Consider the following 17399-nt stretch of genomic DNA (forward strand, 5'->3'; position numbering starts at 1 on the left):
AGCAGAGATGCCTGCCAGAGGATGCTACAGTGGTTCAGGACAATGCTCACTCCATCCTTGGACAAGAATGGAGTGTGTGGAGGGAGAGAATAGAGAACAGAAAGGAGAGAGATTTGGGAGGTACTGTCTAGGTGATTGGCATTCAGGGTGAAAGATTATTAGTCTGTTTTGTGCAGCTATAACACAACGTCTGACACTGGGCATTTAACATGAAGAACTGAGATTATTTCTTGCAGTTCTGGATACAGGGAAGGGCAAAGGCACGGACCTTAAATCTAGGGAAGCCCTTGTTCCTGTTCCATCTGACTGCACAACTGGGAAGGCTGAGAGTGAGAGGCTAAGCTGGCTTTTGTGACAAGTTCTGTCGGGCCACCAGAAGCTATTCCTGTGATGATGACATTAACCGCTTCCAAGAAAGCAGAGATGTCATGATCTTATTGGGTCTTATCCTTCATCCTATTAGCACTGTGACATTGGGGATTGACTTTCTAATGAGTAAACATTGGGGAACACATTCAAATTAAAGCAAGGGAGGGGATGAGATGATCTCTGTACAGGCAACATGGATACCACAGAGGATGGGGGCCTTCATACAGTTCTGGCCCAGAGAAGAATCATGGGACTGAGTCTGGATTCAGATGAGTTAGATTTAATGTGGGGATATTGTATACACCACCCTGGTTTCCCCAGTTTCTTCAGATGTCTAAGGGAAAGAACATATCTGTGTATAGGAACCCACATGTGATGGTCCCTAATAAGAACCCGGATGGAGAAGAAATGGTTGATAGCCTGACCTCATTCAAGCATCAGAGACTACAGTCAGGTATGTGATGGTTTCAGACCCAGAGTATCATGATTGGCAGATTAAGGGGCATCTACAGGAGGAAGCCATCATTTCTTTCTTTTTTTAATTTATTTTTTTAGAATTTAATACACAAGTACTAATATTTACATCACTTTTAGCCCTCAGCCCTCAATTGGCCCACTCAAAAAACTCCTGTGCCCCACCAACAAACTCTCTCTAAAATTTATGACAAGCACTTAAATATTATTGTTAAATATATGTATATTTACATATATATATATATATATATATATATATATATAATCTGATAAGTCCACTTAGTATTGGTTGCATATATGTTTCAGGTTCACCACTTGTGACTGGATAACCTATTAGTAAAATCTTTTTGAGGGAAAGACTAATTTTATCCCTTATCCTACCAGCTATGAATTGCTTATAACTCTTCATTTAGGAGTGTGACATTACTAAATTTCCCCCATCCACATTAGCATGTCAATTAATGTTGTCATTGTGCAGATCTTGTTGAGGCAGAGATATTGTTGAGATTTCATTGGCATAACATTCCTATCATATACAGAAAACATTATGTAGAACAGATATCCTGGGAGTGGTCATCATTTCTATCCCTCTATCTCTGACATGGAACACTACAGGCTCTCCAATAAGAGCACCACCCCTTGTAAGACATTCTACACCTAGAACCCAGAGGGAATACTGCTTCCTTCTCTCTCTGCCTTGGGGGATGCTGATATCACTTTCTCAAGTCTGTGTCTTGCATCCAGCTCTATACTAGGACACCATGTCTCATTCTGAGCTGCTTTGGCCTAGGACTCACCTCCCTATGACTTGCTCACCTATATTGTGACTTACATTCTTTTCTTTTTCAACATACCCACTTGAGACATGCTAGGAAAATCAATACTTAATAGGATCAGTAAGAAAGAAAACACAACAGCTGGATTGGGAACAGGTAGTATGGTGGGATGGTTGGTCAAAAAGCATGGTGGAAAGACAATAAAACACACACACACACACACACACACACACACACACACACACACATATGAAAAGCACAAAGGTAGCCTGATGAATAGTGATAAAATCTGAAGGCACACTTCCTGCTAAGACCTAGACTGGAGAACCTGGAAAAGTTCAGCCATGGTCTGTCCATTTCTAGGGAAAGCTTGGGAGATAAGCCTGAACGACACAGAGTGACCAGTTGCCTGACCTCTACTAGAGGAATGGTACTTAAAACATGCACCACTAAAGACTTCCCATCCATCTTCTCCTGCCTCTCCAGAACACAAGCCCCTGGAACCACTGGGGACTGAAGATGACTTCTGGGGCCCTACAGGACCTGTGGCTACAAAGGTGGTTGACAAAGAGAGGAACCTGTACCGGTGAGTGAGCTCTGCCTGGAAAATGTGACTTTCCCCAGCACACTGTCCACACTTCTCACCTGGTCTCTACTGTGTCTTCTGCTGCCCTCACTATTGCAGGTGAAAGGCCAGGACAGGAATATGATATTTGGGCTGTTATAAAAATAGAGAATTGTTTAATAAAAATTTTCAGACATTTACAAAACTGGAAAGCACAAGAGCTTCCCTGTCCAATTATTCACCTCCAGCAATCATTTTTCCAAGTTTGTTTCAACTACTCACATTCCCCCTTTGTCATCACTGTCACAGTATTGTGAGTCCAGGACATCAGGTGACTTCACACACAAACATTTCACTATGCCTTCCCCATAGTTAAGACAGGACCTCATCTTTCATGACCAGTACACCATTACCATATCAACAGAGCTGAAGGGGGTCCTTCATTCCATCTAAAAAGTCAGTGCTCAACTTGGGTCATTATCTGGGTCTTTCTACTGATATAAATAGCATCCCTCCCCTCATTATATTTGGGTCCTCCTGTCTCTTAGATTTCCCTTAAATCTCTGTAGTCTCTACACTCCTGCTTCACTAACAACCACTGTGTGCCAAGAACCCACTAGGAGCGGAGAATGTGAGGATGAATTCAGCAGCTTTATCTTCCAAGGGCCATAGTCCCTTGAGTAATGAATAACTATATCCACAGTCAGGGTGTCTTCCATAACCTGTTACCCTCCTCCAACACTGTCACAGTCACTGTCTCAGCTGGAGAAACTATCACATTCAACTTCCACAGAAACTGACACCTGTCTACCCACCAGGTACCAAACAGGAAGCCTTGAGATCACTCAGAACTCACAGGTCTATAGATTGTGTTGTTGTTGTTGTTACCCCTGTGTACAGATTAGGAAACAGATTTGAGGGTTAAATGACTTAGCAGGGATCCACAGACAGACAGCAGAGGAACCAGACCTCAAAGCCATCTGGATGACGTCTGCTGTGTCCCCAGCCCTGCCCTGGGTCTGTACCCAGCAGAGGAGCAGAGCTGGTGCTCACTGGTGTCTGCCTCTCCCTCTTATAGAGTTCAGTTCCCTGTGCCTGGTTCCTACCACTGTCCCAACTCAGGACTAGGCTTTGTGGTGACAAGGGCCGTGACCATCGAGATTGGATTTTGTTCCTGGAGCCAACACCTGGACAAGACTCCCTTGCAGCACAGTCACATGGTGGCTGGGCCTCTGTTTGACATCAAGGCTGAGCAGGGAGCTGTGGCTGCTGTGCACCTCCCTCATTTTGTGGATCTCCAAGGTAACCAAGGGAAGCATAAGGAGTAGAGGGGTGGTAATGGCAGGAGTTGACAGGTCACATAGCAGACAGTAGAATGGTGGTGATGAGGAAAGGTCTCATGACTTACTTAGCAGGGCAGAGCAGGTTATGAAGGTGAACACTGAGATGTTTTGTCATCCCTTCTTGTCTGATGTATCTTTTTTGAAGCATGTGTCTCCTAGCCTTATAACTTTATTTCTGTTTTACCTAAGGAGTTTCCTTAGTTTTCCTCAGCAGGAAACAGAATAAACTGAGCAATGTGAAGAGATTGTTGCAAAGACTAAGGTCACTAACAAGGATCAGTTGGTACCAGGGTCTACCAACACTATAAGCCATTACACTGCTGCAGGCAGGGAGAAAATTATGTCACCAGATTCCATTTGAGAACTGTAGCTAAAAAAGAGGGGTGCCCTAAAAAGGGGGGCTCATAAAGTGTCTGAACCTCAGTCATCACCAAAGATTCCTTCAGAAGATATTTCAATAAATGTAAGATCCCCAGTGAAAGATCTCATGAAGAAAGCCATTACTCTAGCTCTCTCCAGGCTGAAGGGGGGAAAATTTAGAATTCAAGAGTAGCCTAGACTACACAGCCAGACTATGCTTAAGAAAGGAAAAAGCAACAATAAGAAGGAATCAAGTGTTCTACAAGTGACTACTGAGACCGACTTCCTCTCCTGCTTCAAGGAGCACAGCCATAGGCCCACCATAGAGACCAGGAGAATCCAGCTCACACCAGATGAAGATGTGTGTTCATGGTCTGAAGGTGGTGAGCAGCCAGAAGAGGGGAGATCTGACAGCTGAAGAAGTCATGAGATGTAACACAGAAACAGGGGCTGCTCCAGCCAATAGAAGAACAACTAATAGAAATCAAGTTAAGCATCCCCTAGGTTAAAGATATTCATATTTAATGGCAACCCACCAGAAGAAAAAATGAAGATGAAGAAACCAAGCAAGACTTGGTTGAAAAGAACTCACAAAGCAAATATAAACAACAGTGACACTCACAATCACATGAGACCTGAGCTCCAGACCCTGACACAGAAGCACTGCTACTGGATGATGCCTTCCTAGTATGTCTGAGGCCCTCCAGTAGGTCCACACTGAGCTCCTGCTCTCCCCAGAAACCCTTGCAAGCTTCTTCCCTGCAGCCACCACCGTTCCTGTTTCTTACTCCCACTCTCAGATCAGACAATTATCCCATTGGAATACAGTAAGTAAGCAACAATACATGTAGCAATGACAATACAGGACCAGGTGGTGGCACATACCTGCAATGCCTGCATTTAGGAGGCTAAGGCAGGAGAATTATGACTTCTCTCTAAAAATACATAGTAGGTCCCCGTCTCAAAAAACCAAAATGAGAAAAGAAATGAAAGAACTTGGTAAGTTGTCTTAAATGCCCCAGTAAACTTCTGGTATTAACAATGAAAATTCAGTACCACATATTCCCCCAGGTCCTGGGAAGGCCATGACTAGAATTTACCCTAGCAAGAAGGGAAGTTGGACATGTACAGCATCTCCCCAAATTCTGCCAAAACTGGCACAGCACAAAGCATGGGTAAGTGCCAGGATCTGGTGCTGGGTCTAAAGCTGACTTCGAGAAAGCCGGGAATTCTAGTCCCCCAAAAGGGAAAGGGGGCACATTTTGATGCTGTGGTGCTCCCTGTGAAACTATTACCTAACATCACTGATTGAAATTCCAAGCTGTACCACTTCCTGGAGTAGCAAGTTCATTGTCTCATTCTTTGCCTCTTATTGATTCCAAAGCAATCACGCAAGAGAAATAGAAAAGCTCTCTGCTAAACAGCACACACTGCAACACCGTTTGTCATGGACCACGTTGGAAGCAAATTCAGTGCTGAGGGGACAGGAAATGGTGGACAGCAGAGCGGTGCCTCCATTAGCAGGGGTCACATCAAGCTGACAAGTGACATTTATCATCACAATCCCATCCAGTGTCAACTTGACACCAAGTACATCACTTAAATCCTAACTTTCTACCTCACATCTCCAAAGTTTCAGTTTTGTACGACAATGCAAAATACAATCCAATTTAAAAGGTCCCCAAAGTCCTTAATAATTCCAGCAGTTTAAAACGGTCCATAAAGATCAACTCTCATCTGAGATTCAAGACAATGTCTTAACAATGAGCTTCTATAAAATAGAAAACAAGTTACATATTTTCAACGTACTATGACACAGAATAGACATTGCCATGCCAAAACGGAAGATCCAGGGCATACCAAGGAATGATCAGACCACAGCATGACAACCAAATCCATCAGCATAAACACCAAATCCTGCAGCTTCATGTCCAACCATGGAACTCATGATGTCATTCGCAAGGGTCCAAAGGAAGCTCCACCCCTCCAGTTATACCACATGAAGCACACATAGCCTCTCTCTTGGGCCATCTCTTTACTCCTTACCTAGATCTTTCTTCAGCAGAGAAATTGTTGTTCTGGCTTCTACAATATCCTAGGCTGCCCGTTCTACCTTGGGCTTCATTTCAAAGGTTCCAAAGAATGAGGTCTCCATTCCTCCTTGCAACTGGCCTCCGCTGCTATCTAAAACTATACAGAATGACTCAGTGACCCATAAACCTAGCATCTTTCAAGCCTAAAACCTATAGGGATGACACTGCCAAGTTTTCTTGACAGCTTGAAATATAGCCTACCCCTGCTCTCCGGGACAACAGCTGTATGATGTGCTGACCATGGGAGACACTTCCTTAGGCATTAGCCTTTTTGTCACAGGAAACACCAGCTAAACCTTTCTGCCTTTAAATGAATCTGGATCTTCACAAGATAAAGCCTATGAAGAGTGAGATTGTCCCTCGGGACCCCTTTCCTGTTGTCACCTGCTGCAGCCTTCCCCTCAGTGACTCTGCTCTCTCACAGCTACAGCGGGTTGTGTAGAATCAGGCTGAATGTTCCTTGTTTTGAAATTTCTCCTGCCAAATTAGTTCTTTATCTTTAAATTCTCTTCACTCACATTCAGGGCATTTATGAAACTAGATTCTTGGCTAAACGGTCACATGAAGGATCTCTTACAGTTCCCAGTAGAAAGCTTGCTATTCTCTGAAAGTGTCATTGCCCCTCTCAGCATTCTTGTCTTCCCTGCTTCCACCAGAATGTCCTTACAAACTCTGCTGCCCATATAGTAGGACTTTTCTCATCCTAAGTACCGAACTTCCACATGCTATCCACAAAACACTTCCAAAGGTCTAAGAGCCATAAGATGAGTTATATTACAGCAATGAACCAACTCCTGGTATCAATTTTCTATCCAAGTTACATGTCTTGGAGCTCAGACAAAATACTCAATCAAAGAAAGTTAAGAGAGAAAAGATTTATTTTGCCTCATATTTCAAAGGAACAGTTCATCATGACATGGAAGTCCTAGAACATGGAGCATGGAGTACCTGGTAAACTTACATCAAAAGAGAGGACATAAACCACTGAGTGCTTGTGCTCATGTGGCCTTCTCCACTTCACACAGCCCTAGATTCTAGTCCATGGATCCCACCGTGGATGGGTCCTCCCAAATCAATAACCCAATCAAGATAATCTCCTTTTATTATGCCCTGAGGCCTGTATCCAAGGTGATTCTAGATTTTATCAAGTTCACATTTGACATTAACCATTCCATGGATGCATCCAGCATTGTCTTCAGTGGACAAAGGTAGGTACCCTCAGGTCTCATTCATAACAGCAAATTCCACCCTGCAACAAGCACATTAGTCGACATTGCCAAACCAAAGACACTGAGGCTAATGATGGCAGCACCTCAGAGAACCTGCTGGGTTCTGACAGTTTCTGACAATGGCCTCTGTGGCTGTATTCTTTATAGCACGAATGGATGAAACCATCAAGAACCTCCACTCCACCAAGAATGCTCCCCCAGCAGCTTTCTGACAATGGCCTCTGTGGCTGTATTCTTTATAGCATGAATGGATGAAACCATCAAGAACCTCCACTCCACCAAGAATGCTCGCCTGGCAGCTAGACAGGGCAAAAGCCAAGGCTGCTCCAGGGAAGGGCAGTTTACATACGTCACATCTGGCAGCAGGTCCCTGGCATAGTGAATCAATATTATGGAAATGTTTCATTGATCTGTTATGTTCTCACTGGGGATTAATTAATAAATCGTAAGATGTTTTAGTTCACAGTTTCATTCTCATAAACATCAAAAAATAAGTAAAAGCGAAAAAGACATCATGACCAAAGAACGTATAGAAGAAATATTTTATTGAGACTTAAAGATTCAGAGGGTGAGTCCATGACCATCATAGCAGGGAGCATGGCAGAATTCAGGCAAGCTTGGCACTGGAGCAGTAGCTGAGAGCTTACATTTTTATTGTCAAAGAGTGAGAAAGGAACCTGGAAACAGAACAAGCTTTCGAAACCCCTAAGCCCACCCCAGTGACATATCTTTCCCAACAAGGCCACACCTCCTACTCCTTCCCAAACAGTTCCACAATCTATGGTGACCATTCTCATGCAAACCACCACAGTCATTCTAAATCCTCTGGTGCAATTTTTCCAGCCAAGTATGGCTCAATGGAAACACTAAATCTACATCTTTGAATCTGTTTTTTCACAGATGGAGAAGTGTACATCTTCTGGTTCCATGTGGCCCACTTTCAAGAACATGGAATGGTCCTAGAAACGCCAGCCAGGGTGGAGCAGTGCTACACAGTCTTGAAAAACCCAAGCTTCTCCCCAATGGGAGTTCTACTGAGAATGATCCCTGCTGTTAGGCTCTTGATCCCCATCACTTCCATCACATTGATCTACTATCACCTCAATCTTGAGGAAATCACCCTTCATCTCTACCTAATCCCCAATGACTGCACCATCCGGAAGGTGACACTGATAATCACATAAGTGGGACCAGGGTGGGTTGATAGAAAGCTTGAGATGCAGCTGGCGAGCCCCTTGGGGAGATTCTCCACTTACAATGGGAATGTAGTCCTATAAAGAGAACACTGCTATTTATGATTCTGCTTGGCACCCTCACACCAGTGTCTCCCCCAACTGCCTTTAATGCCCCTTTACCAATCTCTGTACAGCCTTCTATGGCCTCTTTTCACCTATCAGAAGGATGTGAATGTTCTATGCCCAACATGCAACCAACTCCCTTCTTCTCTGGCAGGGACCCTGTTCCCACAATGAACATGACAGGAATCAATAATTCAAGTCTATGTGGAAGAACACAAGACAGAATGGTGCCCAAGAGGTGTTACCACCCCACCCCACAGAAATGTACTAATCAATCATCTCACCTTATTCAGACAATATAGATGCTGTAGCCCAAAAATGTAGCTAAATCGCTCTCTCCAATGTTCCCTAGGCCATTGATGATGAAGAAATGAAGTTTCAGTTTGTTCGAATACACAAGCCACCCCCAGTAGAGTCTCTTTAAATTGGCTCCTGCTACACAGTATCTGGTTCTAAGAAGCTGGAAATCATCCCAAAGGTGAGCATCCAGGTGTTTGCTACTCTTCGGGGTCAGATGCCAGGCTTAGGAAACTGTGGGGCAGGTTACAAGGCTTTGCATCAAACTGAGATTGGGGAAAAAACACTTGCAATTTAGAATGAGCAAGAATATTTCAAAGTTTGGAAAGCAATTTAAGGGACCACAGAGGAATACAGAAGGCCTGGAGAACTGAGGAATTAGAATCAGTATGAAGAATTCATAGAGAGGGGGGCAGCCTAACATGAACAGCAAGCCCTGACTTAAGATACGTGAGCAGGACTTTCAGAATGAGATCTTATTCATTATGGTATGAATCTTAAATGTCTCTTACATGTGTAAATGTGTAAACACTTGACCCCCAGTTTGTGCTAGTATTGGGGAGTTGTAGAAACAAGTATGTGAGGCCTGGCCATCGGCCTTGAGTATAGCCATGCAATTCCCCACCTCAGACTTGATGATCCTATGGGATATAACAAACTGTGCCACAATCTCCTGCACAAAGAATGGAGCCCCAGCTTCCATGCATGAAACTGAACAACTTAATAAACCCCTCCACAAGTTGCTTCCTGTCACTTTTTTTTCAGAGTGATGAATAAAGAAACAGCATGATGGGAATCCCAGCTGGGTCCACAAGAATTTTCCATATCTTCTGTTGCTACATTCTTTCTACATCCTCTTCCACAATGTTCCAACCTTCTGATTAAAGATGTGCATTCAAAGGCTATGGCTTATCTCAGTGCAAAAGATAGCTAGTGTCTAATGTGGTATGCAAGATCAGAAAGTGTGGGGGGGGTGTGGAAAGCCCTTGTTCACATGAGTAGAGGCTTCTCACACATTCTCTCTCTCTCTCTCTCTCTCTCTCTCTCTCTCTCTCTCTCTCTCTCTCTCTCTCTCTCTCTCTCCAGGAACTGGAGCTATGCTACAGGAGCCCTGGGGAATCCCAGCTCTTCTCTGAGATCTATGTTGGTCAAATGGGTTCAGGAATTAAGCTCCAAATCAAAGACAAGAAGCATAAGAATCTCATATGGGAAGCCTTGCTGAAACCAGGTAAAATTAGTTTAGGTCCAGATATCTCAAAGGCTGAAGAAAGGGAATGAGTGGGGAGAGGTGTGCTGTGATTAATTCTTGGTGTCGTGAAATAACCAGAGTAGTTATGTGGCTTTTGTTAAATCCAAAACATGTGGTTAGAGTTAGAGTGAGAGCAAGGAGAAGAGAAGCAGGAAAAGGTGAAGAGAAGAGGAGGAGGGGCAGAGGAGAGGTGGGGGGAATGGAGAAGAACCAGGAGAGAAGAGGAGCAGGGAGAAGAGAGAAGGAGGAGAACGAAGAGGCAGGAAGCTCATGCAAGATATTCTATTCCAGGACAAGCCTCCAGGGACCCAATTCCTCCAACTGTGCACACTTATAGTTTCCAGTACCGTTCTGAGTACTCATGCAATTATGAGTGCACTAGCGTATGAGTTCATTCATAAAACTGCATGCCTTTAATCCCAGCACTTGGGAGGCAAAGCCAGGTGGATCTCTGTGAGTTCGAGGCCAGCCTGGTCTACAGAGCAAGATCCAGGACAGGCTCCAAATCTACACAGAGAAACCTTGTCTTGAAAACAAACAAACAAAAAATCACAGTCCTCATGGCAAATCACATCTGAATATTGCTGCAGGACTAATCCTTCAACACATGATCATTTATCAGGGAGCATACTGCATCTATACCAACGCATATCCTAAGCCCCAATTTTCTCAGTCCTGTATCCTGATTTCTGCCCCCAGTGTCCTAGAATTGACAGATTTTGAGATGTACAAAGTATCTGGCACCAGTTCACATTTAAATGTGAACAGTTAAAATGAAGGCATTTTTGTTATCATGAGATATTCAATCTTAAATCCATATATAATTTTTAAATACATTTTTAACAATTTTATATATTCATATAATACTTTCTAGTAACTCTACCCTAAACACACCTTCTTATCTCCCTCCTATTCTTAACAGTCTCTCTTCTTTAATACAAATCTCTTTTCCATATTCATAAAGTTTTGCTTTGTGTCTCACATAGTTTACCTGGGACTATCTGTGTACTTGTGTGTTTTGAACTACTCAGTAGAACCGAGTGAGTTTGCCATGGGAACAGATGGATTTGTATACATCCCCTTCTCCCACAATCTATTATTTGCCAATATTTCAGCAGTAAGTGGTACTGTCCCTGTAAGCTGTTTCACATGTCCAGCTGACTGATAGGCAGACCCTACTTGTGTGGGTCCAGAGACAGTAGGTGCAGGTGATTCTGTCTCACCATTCTTTCCAATTTCTCTTCCTAGAGGCTCAAGAAAGTGATAAAAAATATCTACTTATAGAGATGAGTATTCAACCATCCCTTATTCTCAGTATCCTGTAAAGAAATAGGGATGTGTATTCACCTCCATTCACAGCAGTGAGCGGCTCTTCTGAAGAAGGCTGAAAGTAGACTTTGTCTGTGGTATAAACATAAATATTTAGAAGAGCATTGGCACTGTGTCCATTTATCTAGGCAGCAATAGTAGCTTCTCTCAAGGTCCTATGATATCCCAAAACCTGGGATTGTTCCTTTTATCAGTTTAAAATGCTAGAGGTGTATTCTATTTGTGGATGGGCCTAAAGTGTAATCAGGGAGCTACTGGTTGCTCCCATCACAGTTGTGCCACTGTTGAAGCAGTGGGACCATCTTGCCTGGCAGGATGGCTATTGATGCCTTTTCTTCCTCATCAGCCTGAATAACAGCATTTGACACTATAAAAGCTTCCAACTCAGTTCCAGCTTGAATTCTCTATATCACATATCCAAGATGTGTGGTATCTTCAGCAATAAGGTCTTATCCACTAGTTCTGATGGGGAGCCAAGAAGAATGAATGCACCTGTATTATCTAGGGAACCTCAAGGGCCTGCCTGCCCAAGAGCTCCTATGGAGATATCCCACTGTCTGAACTGTGTTTTGTTTTTGAAACTCATTAATTCTAAGACCTCCAGTTTCAATCTTCAAAGGGTGTCTTGTATTGGAGCTCTTTTATGATGTTTGTATTGGGTTACAAATAATAGGTTTCATTGTGACTTTTAAATACTGTGTGCATTTTCAGTAACCCATCCCACCCACCCCCTTATCTCCTCCATCCCCTTGCTGTTTGGACATTTCTGTCCCCAATACTCCCTCTCTACTGTCATTTTACCAACACACTACTGTCCTCCCTTTCTCCCTAAGGTCCTGCCCACTTCTAGTTTTCTGGTTTCCAGGGGTACACCAAGTTAAACCCACAGAACTAAAGACTTCAGGACAGAGACTGAATGTGAGAGATGTGATACTTTCCTTTGGGGCCTGGATTATCTTCCTCTATATATTTCCTGTTGTCTACACTTACTTTTCATAATGCCATTTTCTTCACACCTGAAAATAATTCATGGTATACATGTGGCAAACAGTCATTATCTAATTAACTATTGATAGGCATCTAGGCTGATTGCATTTCCTAGCTATTGTTCTTCACTGAACTTCACTGAACATGTTTGTACAAATGTTTCCATAGTAGAATATGTATTCCTTTGAGCATATTCCAGGAGTGGTAGGATTGGCTTATATGGTAGTTCTATTTCTAGTTTTTATGATGCCTCCAGAGTGATTACCACAGTGGCTACAATAGGTTGCACTCCCACAGACAGTGTATAAGTGTCACTCTGTCCCCACATATACTCAAACGTTCATTATCATTTGTATCCTTGTTGTTGGACATTCTCAAGGGATGCTATGGGAATCATAAGAGTTTGTTTTGTAAAGGTGAGATACAGGCATCTAGTTTAATTCTTTCATGCAGTGCTATCTAGGTTTTCCAGCACCATTTGTTTAACTGGCTGTCTTTTCTCCAAAGTATATTTTGAGTTCTTGGTCAAAGGCCAGGTAGCTATGGCTATATGGACTTTTACCCAGATTTATATTCTATTTTATTAATCTTAACATCTCTTTATATGAATAATATGCTGTTTTTACTACTATGGCTGCAGCATTGGTTTGAAATCAGGTGTGATGAAGCTTTACACAAAATTATTTTTGTTCAGGATTACCTTGAACATCATATGTCTCTAGTGGTTCCATGTGTATTTCAGCATTTTTCCCCACACTGTCTATGAAGAATGTCCTTGGCATATTGATTGGGACTGCATTGATTATATAGTGTGCTTTTAATTGGGTGCCTATTTTCACAATATTCTTTCAAATAATGAGCATGGGGGAGGAATGTCTTTTCATCTTCAAAGGCCTTCTTCAATTTCTTCCATATATATATATATATATATATATATATATATATATATATTAAAGTTCTTCTTATAAAGTGTTTTCATTTTTATGGTTATGTTTTTCTATCCCAAAATTTTGTATTTTTATTTATTTGTTGGCTATTATAATTCATCCTTTTTTTTCAAGCTGACATGGACAAGAGACAATCAAATATTGACATTTCTTTGGAGAAGAAACAATACAATCTTAGCATCACACCCACAATGCCAAAACTAAACTCCCCTAATCAGTATCTCTGGGGATGCCCAGCCCTTGACAGCTGTCAAACAGTGGTTCCTGCTCCTGAGATGCTAGATACAGGCTTCACATGTGATCAAAGAACTGCTTTTGCTCAGCCTTGACCTGAGTGATCCACAGGTGGAAAACTGACCTCCCCCAGCATCAGATCAAGGTTTGAATCTCACTCCAGCACTTACTCTGCAGGTGATCTTGGAAAATGGCATAACTCATTTGAGTCTGATCTCCTTACCTGTAAACTGGAGATCAGAATGAGTAACTGGTAGGATGACTGGAAAGGTTAAATGCTGTTCATCCCCATCTCATAATGTGATCCTTACCTGATGGGAGCAATGTTGCTATTTTTCTTTATTAAGCCAATATCTTCCTCATGATTTTGTTAATTCTGTTCTTTGGGACTCATTAAGATTTATTCCCTTCCATGTGGGAAAGAATTCAAAGACTGCAAGATTATAGTCATGTCCCTCTTGTATCTCCAATCTTACATTTTGGTTTTTAAATCCATGTCACTCAATCACATTCTTCATTAGATGCTCCTGTTTACCTGCAAGTCAGGATAAACCAAGAAGGCCCAGCTAGCATGGAGTGTACAAAATGTCATCCTTTTTCATACAAATGGAACCAGGGCTTCTGATACTACAAACTGGGTCCTTGGGCTCACTTCTCTAAGCTGTTAGAGCACAGTGAAATTCTGGTCTTTTCAAATCCCTGGGGCTTATTCATGAGAGGAAATGTATTAGCCTCTCCCACTTGGTGTAAATTCACTCACTATTCCCATTTGCTCAGTCTCGCTTTATCTTGATTCTGCAATAAAATCAAGAACATATGTGTGTGGCATGTGACTGTACAAAGTCAAACAAAGACCAAAAAAAAAAATAGTTTTTTATCCAAGATTTTATGTCAAATGATTTAAGCCAGCAAGGGACTTGGTGAGTTCTCCATGAGGAATTCAGTCTAGGATAAAATTGAGACTGTGGTCATAAGGGAGAAAGGTCTATTTCCCATTCACATGCCATCTCTCTATGATGATAGTTGTCACACATAGATTCCCTGTGTGAGTAAGGAAATGTTCACATTCCAGATTATAAAGAATCTATAGTTGATTCTCAAACTCCCAGGCATGGCTGGGAGTTTCACAGAGTACACTGAGTGTTGGTGACAGGTATCATTACAGATGCATCATCTCTCCTTTCTTCCAGGGGACCTCAGACCTGTACCGCCCATGATCCCTGCAGCCCACCAAGGTCAGTAACAACTATACAGGGCCAGAAAATCCAGTAGTAATCTACTGGTAGATGATCTAGTCCTTGAGAGAAGGGCAGTAAGAAGGAGGGAACCATACTTTGCAAACCTACCAGGACAGGTAGGAGAAGTGCATGCCCAGGGCAGAGTTTCTCTTATGCCCCTTGCTGCTTCCCATGTTGACAATAACTCCACCACTCCCAACCTGAACACCCCAGCAGGAACCCCTCCTCCTGGTTAGGCAGAGTGTCAGGCTAATAACTGGCCGAGGAAGGGTACAGATACTTTTTTCAAATGACCTTCCAGAGGAAGGACAGAGCCAGGGGTGCAGATGGCATACATGAAAATAGCAAGAAGTGGGCAGCCAGTGGGAGAGCCCATAGGAGGAGCCTTTCTTCTCTCAGTGCCAGTCTCATCTTCACCCCTAGATGCCCCTGCCTTGCCACACTTCCTGGACCAGCATCGGGAGCAGCTGGTGGCCCGCGTGACATCAGTGGACCCTGTCTTGGACAAGTTGCATAGTCTAGTGCTGAGTGAAGAGGAGTATGAGGCAGTGCGGGCTGAGGCCACCAACCAAAACAAGATGAGGAAGCTCTTCAGCCTCAGCAGGTCCTGGAGCTGGGACAGTAAAGACCAAGTCTACCAAGCTCTGAAGGAGACACATCCTCACCTGATCATGGACCTCTATGAGACGTCAAGAAGTTTCTCTGTGAGATCCTGACATCTTAGTGGCTGAGGGGTGAGCACTCAAATGATTTCTGACTCTGCCTAACTTTCTTTGGCTACTAAATCTATAAAGCAGTGGTTTATAGATTTAGTTATCTCAGTGGCCTTTCTGATGGCAGAGTTTCCAGGACACTTCTTAGGGAACCAGATGTTCCCTCTTGACCTTCCCCAGCCAGATGTTTATGTGGGATGAGCATCTCAGGAAACTTCCAGTGGAGCCAGCAACCTATTCAAGTCTTGTCCAGCCTGCTCTTGTGGCCTGAGGGACCAGTCTCAAAACCACCTGACACACCATAATACAAGCAGGACTGGGGCACATGGAAATGGAGACAATGAGATGGTCCTTTCCCTAGAAATTGAAGGTCTAATGAATAGGAAAGGAAGGGGGGCTTCTCAAACATTTCCTACCCTCAAAACCTTTTTCCAAATAATTTTTATGTGACTCTGGATATGTAGATATATAAGTATATAAATCAAACATTTTTACTAAAAATAAATCTTAAAGAAATTTATTCTAAACAAGGCTTTGTTGTAATATAATTTTACCAATTGTTAAAAATGACAGCAAATTTTCACACTAATGAAAAGCATGTATTTGTTTATTTTGCATTTGGAATTAAACCTTGATTGAATAATTGATGTTATAAGATGTTGGGAATCTTCAGTGTCTCTCAGAGTTAGTGGATATTTTGCATCTCTCATGCTTTGCACAGATGTGCAGTGCACATTCCAGAAGCTGGTGGAAATCCTGTCCTAATCCCAAGGCAAAATTCACTTAGCATCTCTTTATGTAACTCAAGTCAACAACTCAAAACACAAACTTGTAAAACCAAATGTTCTCATATAATACAATGCAAAGATATGCTAATCCAATTCTTACATGCTAGAGAATAAAAATGGGAATATATTTAAATTTTTACATTCCATAATTAAGGTTTCATGTTTCTCTGAGTATAGAAAATCTTCTTTATACAGGGTAAATGCTGTAATCCCAGCCAACAATAGCTTAGACTCTGAGCCAAGGTGTTTCAGGAGCATCATAGGCATTGTGTGGTGTGTGGGCTCAAGCAGTACTAGTATTCATGTTGTGTGCTCAGAACTACAGGTATGGGGAAGTCACATGATGTAACATGGCTCATGCTGTCAGAAACACCTCAGACTCAGTGCACATTGAATTAACCTTGGCCATTGCATGTGCACAAACCTGTTGTTCTTGTCAATATTTTGCAATCCCACATTTAGTTAAGTTATCCCAAATGAATGTGGGATTCACAGCTTGAGAAACTGATGTACAATAGTAAAAAAGTGGTGAACAGAAGGCTCAGTGGCTAAGAGCTGCTCCTGTAGAAGATCAGAGTTCTACTCCCAGAACCCACATCAGGAAGCTCAAACCTGTAACACCAACTCCATGTGAAGGAATTCATGGCACACACACACACAGGTGCACATTCAAATACACATACACAAAAACATGTACAGAAGTAGACACACACAAACACACAATTTTTATAAAAAATAACAAAATGGGATTCTTCTCCACTGCTCACCTATCTACCAGAGTAGGAATTGAGACTTAGTAAGGCTGTGTGTTTGCCACAAGGGTAGGCCTGCCAGTCTCTTTCCCCAGGCCGCCCAGTTTCCTTCTGGATCAAGCTTCTGCTCCCCTCCCGACCCATGGCCAGAGCTATTAGCCTGGCTTTTCAATATGTCCTATCTTCTCCTCTGGGCTCTGCAGGTGTGCTAGCTCTGCCTGTGAGAATCTATGGACCTCTCCCTCTCTTTCTTTCTTGGAACACAGTATTTTCCTTATTCTAACCTCTGCCCTTTACTGCATTACAGGCAGGCAGCTTCTCCCCAGACTTCTTATCCAGAATCCTCCAGGGATTTATT

At 42.6% G+C, this 17399-nt stretch overlaps 1 pseudogene; it reads left to right on the top strand.

Moving 5' to 3' along the window:
* The window catches only part of LOC114688982, a 29586-nt pseudogene extending 13584 nt beyond the window's left edge, over positions 1-16002 (top strand).
* The last annotated feature ends 1397 nt before the right edge of the window (positions 16003-17399 follow it).

This window comes from Peromyscus leucopus, chromosome 8b (assembly GCF_004664715.2).
Source record: "Peromyscus leucopus breed LL Stock chromosome 8b, UCI_PerLeu_2.1, whole genome shotgun sequence".
In the NCBI taxonomy this organism is placed as follows: domain Eukaryota; kingdom Metazoa; phylum Chordata; class Mammalia; order Rodentia; family Cricetidae; genus Peromyscus; species Peromyscus leucopus.